Source organism: Arvicola amphibius, chromosome 12 (genome assembly GCF_903992535.2).
Source record: "Arvicola amphibius chromosome 12, mArvAmp1.2, whole genome shotgun sequence".
Taxonomy (NCBI): Eukaryota; Metazoa; Chordata; class Mammalia; order Rodentia; family Cricetidae; genus Arvicola; species Arvicola amphibius.
This window is the reverse complement of record NC_052058.2, coordinates 83,284,006-83,295,049: the sequence shown is the minus strand read 5'-3', so window position 1 is coordinate 83,295,049 and position 11,044 is coordinate 83,284,006. Positions and strand designations below refer to the sequence as shown.

The 11,044-nt window shown below is 44.0% G+C and overlaps 1 non-coding gene across 1 annotated transcript; it reads right to left on the bottom strand.

Annotated features, from left to right (window-relative positions):
• Positions 1-2,730: 2,730 nt before the first annotated feature.
• On the bottom strand, positions 2,731-2,837 carry LOC119799634. Its single transcript, XR_005282910.1, has one exon. It is a non-coding gene; the product is annotated as a U6 spliceosomal RNA (small nuclear RNA).
• Positions 2,838-11,044: the final 8,207 nt, after the last annotated feature.

Here is an 11,044-nt window from a genome sequence, read left to right as displayed (position 1 = left end):
TCACAGCTCCTTTCTCTCTTTTTTCTGCATCCTTCCCCCTGCCAGCCTGCTTCTTTCTGCGCTGTCTCCAGGCATTCTAGAAGGCCTCTTTTCGCATGCATTTCCACGGCAAATAAATCCCAGCTGTTCCTCACCGTGGTGCCTGCTGCAGGGTTGCTGGAGTGAGCAGCATCTCAATTATAAATCAATTTCAGGGGTGGCTCTTATCTGTGACTTTGAGTTCTGGGATTACATAGGATACCGTTGTTTGTTTTCTCTATTCTCAATGACTTCATAATTGTAGCGTGTCTCGCGAGGCTGGCAGTTGGCTCTGGCTCCTCATTTTACCTTTGACGCAATCGTTCTGGGGTGTGACCGGCTGTGATAGCTGAGATTACTCTTCAGCAAACATTCCCCCCTTGCCCTTTCCACTCTAGGCCTCGACACTTCTTCGTCCCTAAACCCCAGTTTTGTTTTGTTTTTTTCTTTGTCTTTTTTTTTTTTTTTTAAGACAGGGTTTCACTATGTAGTCTTGGCTGAACTCAAACTCACAAAGATTGGCCTGCCTCTGCCTCCCAAATACTAGGATTAAAAGCGTGCACCACCACACCCGACTGAACCCCAGTTTCTTAAACTGTGCCATAACCCAGAGGAGTCACTTAACTCTAAGTGGCGGTTGTAAAAACTTGGCAAGAGTGAAAGGTTTCTAAATGTACAATAACCAAAATAAATCCGTGATGTTCTGACGGTACTTGCCCGTGTTGCATTGTGGGACTTCACTGCAGCCTTGAGGCTGAACATACTGCATGTTTGCTTCACTGTGCATGTAATAATGTCAGTTAACACTGCCTGAGATATCTCAGCAGATCTGAGGCTATCGTGTGTTACAAAATAATAGCATTTTTTTCTGTACATACAAAGTTTTCTGCTATTATAGGAACATGTATATGGTTTAATTAGGAAAGAAAAGACTTCATTTTTTTTTATCTTGTAGTTTATGTCTGAGTGCTCTGCATGTATGCCCTCGTGCCAGAAGAGGGCACCAGATCTCATTGTAAATGGTTGTGAAGCACCATGTGGTTGCTGGGAATTGAACTCAGTACCTTTGTAAGAGCAACCAGTGCTCTTAACCTTTGAGCCATCTCTCTAGCCCCAGACTTTGTTTTTTAAAATCATTATTCATCCACATACATAGAATTTGGATTTGTGTTGTGTTTAAATGTTAAATTTTTTTTTAAAAAAATAAGATTTCATTTTATTTTATGGGTTCGTGTGTAAGATGTATGTATATATATTGTGTGCATGCACATTTGTGTGTGTGAGTGCAGGTTCAGAGATGGCACAGCGCTCATGTGTGGTCAGAGGACATCCTTAAGGGTTGGTCTTCATCCTTTACCTTGTTTGAGGTGGGTCTCTGATGTCTGCCCTGTGTGTGCCAGACTAGACGGCCCATGAGCTTCCAGGGAGTCTCACAGAATGCATGGTACTGTATCCAGCTCTCAGCAGGGCTCTCTTATTTGTCTATCTTTTGAAAGAGGGTCTCTCTATGTAACCCTAGCTGTTCTGGCACTCACTAGACCAGGCTAGCCTCAAATTCACAGAGATCTTCCTGCCTCTGCCTTCTGAGCTGTTGTTTTCATTTGTTTGCTTTTTAAATTTATAATTTATTCACTGTGTGTGTGTGTGTGTTTCACGTGTTTGCCTGTGCATCACATGCACACCTGGTATACTTAGAGGCCAGAAGAAAACACAGGTCCTTTGCAGGAGCAATAAATGTTCTTACCTAGTAAGCCATCTTTCTAGTTCCAATTTTATCTTTGTCTATGCCTATGTGAGTGTATGCCATGTGTGTGGAATGGGGGAGGGGGGAGGGCGCTCGCAGAGGCCAGCTGGAGTCACAGGCAGTTGTGGCCTACCTAATGTGGGTGTTGGGAACAGAACTTATGTTTTCTGAAGAGTAGCAAGCTGCCAGCTGTGTGGTCATCTCTTGGGTGCCTGTGTGGGTTCTAAGGGTTAGATCTGAGGTTGTTATTATTATTATTATTATTATTATTACAAATTTTCACCTCCTCCCCTCCTCCCGTTTCCCTCTCCCTCCCCCATTCCTCCTCCCCTTCCCTCTCCAGTCCAAAGAGCAGTCAGGGTTCCCTGCCCTGTGGGAAGTCCAAGGTCCTCCCCACTCCATCCAGGTCTAGGAAGGTGAGCATCCAAACAGACTAGGTTCCCACAAAGCCAGTACATGGAGTAGAATCAAAACCCAGTGCCATTGTCCTTGGCTTCTCAGTCAGCCATCATCATACGCCACGTTCAGAGAGTCCGGTTTGATCACATGCTCCATCAGACCCAGTCCAGCTGGCCTTGGTGGGATCCCATTAGATTGGCCCCACTGTTACAGTGGGTGGGCGCACCCCTTGCAGACCTGACTTCCTTGCTCATGTTCTCTCTCCTTCTGCTCTTCATTTGGACCTTGGGAGCTCAGTCCAGTGCTCCAACGTGGGTCTCTGTCTCTATCTCCATCCATCGCCAGATGAAGTTTCTATGGTGGTATGTAAGATATTCATCAGAGTGGCTATAGTATAGGGCCAGTTCAGGCTCCCTCTCCTCAGCTGCTCAAGGAACAAGCTGGGGATATCTCCTTGGATACCTGGGAACCCCTCTAGAATCCAGTCTCTTGCCAACCCTCAAATGGCTCCCTTAATTAAGATATATACTTCCCTGCTCCAATATCTACTCCTCCTCCATCCCAACTGTAAAAATATGGAACACTTCATGAATTTGTGTGTCATCCTTGCGCAGGGGCCATGCTAATCTTCTCTGTATTGTTCCAATTTTAGTATATATGCTGCCGAAGCGAGCACTAGATCTGAGGTTTTGACACTTGTGTGGCAAGCGGTTTGCCCACTGACCCACCTCTGTGGCCCTAGAATGTTGGATTCTAAGAGTTGTGGACTAGGGCTGGAAGACAATTCAGTGGTTGAGGGCACTGGCTGCTCTCAGTACCACAGGGCTGCTCACCATTGTCTGGAATTCCAGCCCCAAGAGACCCAGTGCCCTCTTCTGGCCTCCTAAGATGTCAGCAATGCTGCACAGACAAATATTCAGGCATAGTATCCATATGAAAATAAACAAATACATAAATAAAAAATTTTTAAGTGTAGTTTGACTTACTTGAGCAGGGAATGGCAGCATACACCTTTAATCCCAGTACTTGGAGAGGCAGAGGCACAGACCTCTATAAGTTTGAGGCATACATAGTGAATTCCAGGCAATCCAGGGCTAGATAGTGAGATCCTGTCTCAAAACCAAAACCCAAACCCAACCCAAGCAAACCAAAAAACCCAATAAGATCTTTACTTATATTTTCTAAAAAAAAATAAAAAATAAAAAAATTAAATGTATTTTGGCTTGGGTTTAGAACAAGAATGCCCAAAAGTTTCTGAAATGACTTAAATATAACTGTTTAGTATCACGTATCAGATATATGAGCCCGTAAAGACCATTATTATTGAAACCACTGCAGGTATTTTGCAGCATGTATTTCTGGACACCACATGCTTGTAGTGCCCATGGACGCCACAAGAGGGAATCAGAGGACCTGGAAATGGTTTTATAGACAGGTGTGAGCTGCCACACGGGTGCTGAGAATCAAATCTGGGTTCTCTGCAAGAGCAGCAAATGCTCTTCACCACTGAGTTGTCTCTCCAGCCCCCGATTATTATTATTTTATATCCAGCCCCTACCTCTTATTTTAAAATGAGCAGCACGTAGCTCTTGGCTCATGTATCAGCTGTCCACTCATTCATTTGTCCATTATCACAAATGTTTTGAGTGAGGGGCAGGTTAGTTAGCTCAGGCTCAGCTCTAGTTCTGGGGATTCAGCAGTGAGCACGGAAGGTGAGGTCACTGCCCTCTGGCTCCTGCTTGCAGAACTAGACAGACAATGATGGAATATATGACGCCATCTTATGGCAAGGGTGGTGAAGGGACTGGCATGAGGTACTAGTGACGAGTGACTGAGGTGGGATCTGGGAAGGTTCACTGAGAGCTTCGCAGTTTTGGGGTATTCAAAGGGGCATGATGCGGCTATGGGGAGGGTGTTAGTGTAGTAACTGTTTTCGGTTAACCACAGTGAACTAACTGAGCTGAGGAACATCATAAAGAAGAGAAGTTTATTCTACTCACCATTCTGGAGTTTCCAGGCCATGAATCTGGCACCCATCTCCATGGTGGGTTCTGAGGCATCGTAATGCTAGATGATGCCTCATGGCTCACTCAGCCTGTTTTCTTACACAACCAAAGACCCCCTGCCCAAAGGGTGGCACTGCCACAACGGACTGAACTCTCCCAGATCAGTCATTAATCAAGAAAATGCTCCACCTGCTTGTCTAGACTCCACCCCCCTTTGCTATCTTGGCAGAGTAGAATAATGATCCAAGAGCCCCCTCCATAGATGGCTCTCCCTCCCTCTCTCCCTCTCTTTTTGGCAGTGTCTTCTGATGTATCCAGTTTGGTTTTAAAGTGCTAATCTTCCTGCCTTAGCACCTAAATCCTGGGGTTATAGGTATGTGCTGCCACAATCAACTACTTCTGATGGAAATTATAGTTTAAGTTGAGATGGGCTGAGAGTATAAAATGCTATATTTAAGACATAGAATTCATTATTAATACTTTTATATATACTCCCTCTCCCCCCAGACAGTTTCTCTGTGTAGCCCTGGCTGTCTTGGAAATCACTCTGTAGACCAGGCTGCCTTCAAACTCAGAGCTCCTCCTGCCTCTTCCTCCTGGGTCCTGGGATTAAAGTCATGTACCACCACCGCTCAGCTGCATATTTTTTTTAAAAAAAAATATTTATTTATTATTTATACAGTGTTCTGTCTGCATGCCAGAAGAGGGAACCAGATTGAGTTATAGATGGTTGTGAGCCACCATATGGTTGCTGGGAATTGAACTCAGGACCTCTGGAAGAGCAGCCAGTGCTCTTAACCTCTGAGCCATCTCTCCAGCCCCTCAGCTACATATTTTTAATATTTTAATTGAAATAGAATTATATCACTTCCCCCTCCCTTTTCTTCCTTCAGCCTCTCCCAATTTCCTATCCTCAAACCCCTCTCATGCTCCCCTCTCTCAAGCTGATGGCCTCTTTTTCTTTGATTATATTTGTTATACATAAATATATAGAAACAGAACTGGCTGGGTATGTTTTTGTTGTTTGTGTATACATGGTTTCAAGGCTGACCTTGCACTGGACAGCCAATAAGGGCATTCATCCTTGGGAGAGGCCAATTCTTTTTCAGGTAGTCATTAGTTGCTTCATGTTTTTTTTTTGTTTGTTTGTTTTTGTTTTTGTTTTTCAAGGCAGGGTTTCTTTGTGTAGTTCTGTCTTGGAACTTGCAGACCAGGCTGGCCTTGAACTCACAGAAATTCACCTGCCTCTGCCTCCCAAGTGCTGGGATTAAAGGCAGCCACCACCACCCAGCCCATGCATATTTTTTTATTCAATAAAACACAGCAGATTTTCACTGTTTGAAAACATCATGGTACGAAAATTCAAACTACAGTTGTGTTCGGTATTACACAACATGACTCTGGAATTCAAGACACCATCTTGAGAAGAGGGCTGTTTGTCTTTCTGACTCACATCTGAGAAATGAGACTGTAATGAATCTGACACTTCCAGAAGATTCTGGAACTATTGAGCTTACAGGTGGTGGGTGGGGGGAGCTGAGTGGTAGGGGTAAGGAATAATAGGGATGGGGACAAGTGGTGGTGGGGCCTGCTCTCTGCGTGGGACATTCTGGTATGCTCACCGGGCTAGTAGTCAATGATCAGGAAAGCAGGACCCTGATGGCCTAAGTCATGGAAAATAAATACAAGCCAAAGTGGTGTGTACCAGAAGGGGTTCCAGCACATGGGCACAGTAGGTGCTGTCTGACATCATTCACCACCCTACTTAGCCTCCCTAGGGCTCGTCTCATAAAGTAAGAACTGTGAGCAGAGGGGAATCGGCTGTCAGGGCTGAGGGAGAAGCTGTCTACGATGAGTATTTCTTTATGCAAAGTGCTTTACCTATAGTTTAAAACTTTCTTCAGAGAGGATTTCAAGCAAACACCAACCTTGTCCACACACTGCAGCCTTTTGTGCGCCTTTCTTCTCTGGTGTCTTGAGATAGCAGAGGCATCTGAGAAAGAGACTGTAGGATTGTACTGACGTGCTAAAGCCATGTCCTTCCCAGAGACGTGACATCTGTGCCAATCCTAGGCTCTCAGAAGAGTTTCGGGTGACCGGAGAGACGGCTCAGGGGTTAAGAGCGCTGGCTGCTCTTCTAGAGAACCTGGCGTCATTTCCCAGCACCGACATGGCAGCCCACAACTGTCTGTAACTCCAACTCCGGGGGTTCTGGCACCCTTGCACAGACAAACATGCAGGTGAAGCATTAATGCACATAAAAATACTTAATAATTTAAAAAAGAGGAAAGTTTCAGGCAGGCATAAGACATAAACTGCACAGTGGATGCTTCCCTATTCATTAATGAACCAGGTATGAATGGAATTCCCTCCTCCTCCCCGTTCCTACTGTCCCCATCCCATGCATGTCTGGCTGCCCTTTGCAGCCTTATTCTAGACCAGCCACTAATAGTTTTCAGAATCGAATGTGTGCTCTGTGGGCGTACAAAAGGAACATGCCAGAATTCTGTGCCATTTTTGATTACATTCCTTTTTTTTTTAAAAGGATGTTTTAGCGTCCTACAACAGTTGAGCTCACATTTAGACAAAGCTCTGAGAACCAGGTGTCAGGTAATTCATTTGCTCACTCAGCCTGAACTCACCTGAGTAGATGCGCGGCCATTAATGACCTTTAATTAAGCCAACGAGTATGAATAAATGCAGTAATCCTTGGTGTCTCTAGATACCATAAAGCGTCTTGCTGTCTGCGGCTAGCTCGGCTCTCCCTCCAGGTTCTGTGAGTACTGGGGTGTTGCCGAAATCTAAAAAGTTGGAGGTACATTTGACTCTGAGCATTGGATAAGTGTTGTACTCGAAGATAATTTGCATAGAAGTAAAGTTGTTGAAGGTGCAGGCCCAGAAGTGTGCTATTGTTTGTTTTTTTTCTGTTGATAAGGTCAAGAGATGAGACTCTTGGGTCACTGGACCAATCTGTGGTGACCAAGAGTAACCTCAGGAAGACCAGAGGCTTCTCTTGTCAGACAGGTCTGGCCGGGCACCTTGTGCTTGGTGCCTATTGGTTAGCCACCTTTGGTGAAGACAGGTGAGACAGACAGGTGTGAGCTGTAGACTATAAACGGAGACCATGAAGGGCTGGCTTTTCTTCATCTGAAAAGCCCCGCTAGAACCTGACCAGACATCTCTTAGGATGGGAACTCACCATTTCATTCAACAAATTGGTATTTTTCTAGCCATATAAAACACTGTGACTGGCCGGGCAGGAGTGGCGCACACCTTTAATCCCAGTACTCGGGAGGCAGAGGTAGTGGATCTCTGTGAGTTCAAAGTCAGCCTGGTCTACAGACTGAGTTCCATCCGGGACAGCCAGGTCTGTTATATAGAGAAACACTGTTTCGTTTACACTCCCAACACCCTCCCCCCCCCAAAAAAAAAACGCAGAAAAGCACCATGACTGTGGTTTTGGCAATTGATTGAAGCACTTACTCAAATTTTGGATGAGACAGAGCATACACATAGCCACCTGCAAATTGAAACTCAGGTAGTGGTGTTCATGTTTCTAAGTCATGATGCAACTGTGAACCCTAGCAAAAGGGACCGAATAATTCAGAATCACCCGAGTAGATGGCAGGGCATCTTCCAGCGCTGGCACACATCTCCAACCGCCTTTAGTTGGCTTTCTCAGGCTTCCTCCTTCAGAGGTGCAGTTCTGAAGGGGTTTCCTAGCCCTTCCCCTTTTTTTGCATCTAGGATGTGAAGGCACAGGAGCCCGAGTCCCCCTGCTGTGGCACTTGGGCATTATTGTGCCATTTTTGCCACGGTGGCAGAATGCCCAGGGCAGCGTCGACTCTAGGGTTTTTTTTTCTGTCGACTCTGGGGACAACGAGTGTCACTGTGACTCCAGTAAGTAATACCAGTGGCACAGGTAGACGGATCTGACAAGCGTGAGGACTAACAGCATTGCATCCGCCTCCCGCCAATGAAGGCTATCCATCAGAGCCCGGAATCTGTTGGAGCCTGCGAGGGCGACAAGGGACTAACATCCCTTTCTCCTCCATGGACAGGGGTAATAACTCCTCAGTCCCTAGGGACAGATTGTAAAAGCCAATAGCCGGGGGCTGTGAAGCAGGGAGGGTGGAAGGATTGAAAATTAAAGAGGGAGTGGAAATTTTGCGTAAGGCGATACCAAGATGGAATAAACCATCCAACGCCAGCCTTTTAATTGCCTTGTAGTTGATGTGGGTTTGAAAACATTCATTTTGACTGCCTAATTATTTTAAGGTGATTGTTAAAAGTCACGTGCGTTAGATACTTGGGGGCTTATGTTTCCTTTTTTTGTCCTTTTTTCTGTTTTTTTTCCTCTTTTCTTTCTGAGGACCCCGGGCTACACCGTTAGTAACTTGTCAGGAAGATACACCACAGGTGTTAGCCAGCTTACCCTGTTTAATCTGATGTCTTTATTGCGACTTGCATGCTTTTGTGTTTCTGTGGCCCAACGCGGAGGGATGGGGTTTATACCTATCACAGACAGTATTTTTCAGTGGTTAGTTGGAATTTCTATTTTCAAGTAACCTTCAGAATGACTTAAGTACCCCATCTTCTTCAGGCTTCTAATGGCCACCAGTAATAAACACATAGCTCTCCAAGTCTGCAGTATTAATGAGCGCTTCATGCTGTCCGTGGCATCACATCAATAAGCGAGTTTTGGGGCCTCGGTGCTGCTCTGAATTAAACGTTGTGCGAAGATTTAACTTTGTAGACAATCGTGCCGTTTGGAAACAGATGCCCGCGGCCGCCGCCCGCTTTATAGGAAACACACTTAGGTAGTTTTTAAATTGGAACCGCTGCTTAGTTAGATCTCCGGACTCAGCTCACTGAAGGTGACAGAAGCCCTCACTCGAGCTCGATGAGAAGTAGAGGCGACAGTAAATTTTTCACGCTGAGACAGGAGCTCTTGTTATAAGAGTCAGAACGGGGGTCAGGGCAGAGCCTGTTGATGATTGAGGAAAAGAGAAGTAAATTCATTCTGCCTCAGGCTCTTTGTCAAGTGCCAGTAGCTTTACCATTGAGAACTAGTCACCCGTTCTAGTCTTACGGCCCTAGAGGTCACTCGTTTGAAATAAATCATGGCACCGCGGAGGCGCGGCAACCTATTGCCACTCGGGATGAAATAAAAAAGAGGAATGCTGCTTGCAGGATGGAAATGACTACGAATATCCCACCACATGTTGCTGTTTAATGCAATATGCGGTGAGATATTGATCTCCCGAATCAAGTCATTAAAATGTGCAGTTTTTGTTTATTGGAATGAAGCAATTAAATGGCTCAGTTATGCTAGCCTTTACCTTTTCTGATGAAAACTATTGATTTCTTGCCACAGCTTTATAAGCGACAATGTTTTTGATTACTCTTGACAAACCTCCTTGGAGTGTTAATTAAAATTGTACCAGATGAGCAGGTGTGGGAGATCATTAGATGGCCCGGATCACACATCCTCACTTCGTACTCTGCAGCCTTGCATAATGAATAGGGCACAAGAGGGGGAAAACAATATCTTCATCAGCAGAATTAGCATCTTCACTTTTTAAAAAACTAGGTGACACTTCATGGTAGGGCTCGGATGTTGTGGCTCACTGGCTTGCTCCTGTGACTCCGTTTGACCAAAATTTCCTCTGGATGTTTTGTTTTAGTTGCCTGAGAAGCTTGTGGGCTTTTGTGTTTCAGATAGCCGATATTTAAGCACACGTTTATACGGGAAATTGAGGCGTCAGATAGGGCATTTCCCAATGTTATGCAGATAAAGTCATGAATATTAATATGATTCCATTTAATACTTAAAACAAATGCTCCTCAGTAGGATTTTTTAAAAAGTCCTTCTAATATCTCTTTAATATTATTAATTTTTTTACTATCTATTTTTGGAACCCAAATAAAATATGATTATTTAGTAATATGCTCTCTTGGAGATTGTGTTCTCTTGATTTATAATTGCACATTTTCTCAGGACTCTTCAAAGATGCCTCCATTTGAAAAATTAGAAATACTCAGTAGTAATTTGTAAACCCAGAGGCAAATAGCATTTGAGTTTTTGCAAAAGTAGTAATCTTTACACAGATAGTATTATGAAATATTATTGAATTAGAACTTCATTAATACAGGCATCAAAGCAGGCCCTTTCATTTTTGTATCAAGCATGGAATTTAAATAAATGAAATGAGATGTTTTGAGTCCTCTGTGATCTGGTGTCTGCGAGTAGCGGGGCAGCTTGCATTCTACAGATTCACAGACCCTGGAAGAACTTTAAGGGGTCATCTAATCCAGTCCCCTGCTGCCAAAGTAGCTGTTTAAAAATGCACTATTTTTCATTAGCCTGGAATTTTAAAAAGGATTAATGAATTTATAAATGTATTATTTACAATGTTCTGAGCATGTCTCTAACTGAAGCTAACTGCTAGACTTTGAAATGATAAGTTTGTGTGTCCGCATTAGAACCCGAACTTCTCTTAGGGTGATTGACGAGTCACAAAGTGTTTTTCCATTTGCAGTCTTTCATTTGATCAATAACTGCATTTTATGTCCTGGGAAATGTCTTATAATTTTAAAAAATAATTCTCTGGCTGAGTTTACTCAGTTGGTATCATTATATCAGTAGGCCTAATGTTTGAAGCCACATTGTCATTTTCTAGAATCTTCATTATATCTAGCTTCTAGAAACCGAAATTGCTCGTTGTTTTTGTAGATGACAACAGAGCATCCACCATGTTTTAGAACTGAAATCACCTATAACTTCTAAGTGCTACAAGTAGCGGCTACAAGAGCTTACCAACCATTTAAGATTATTAGCATACACATTCCCTTGAAGGCTGCTGAAACTAACGTT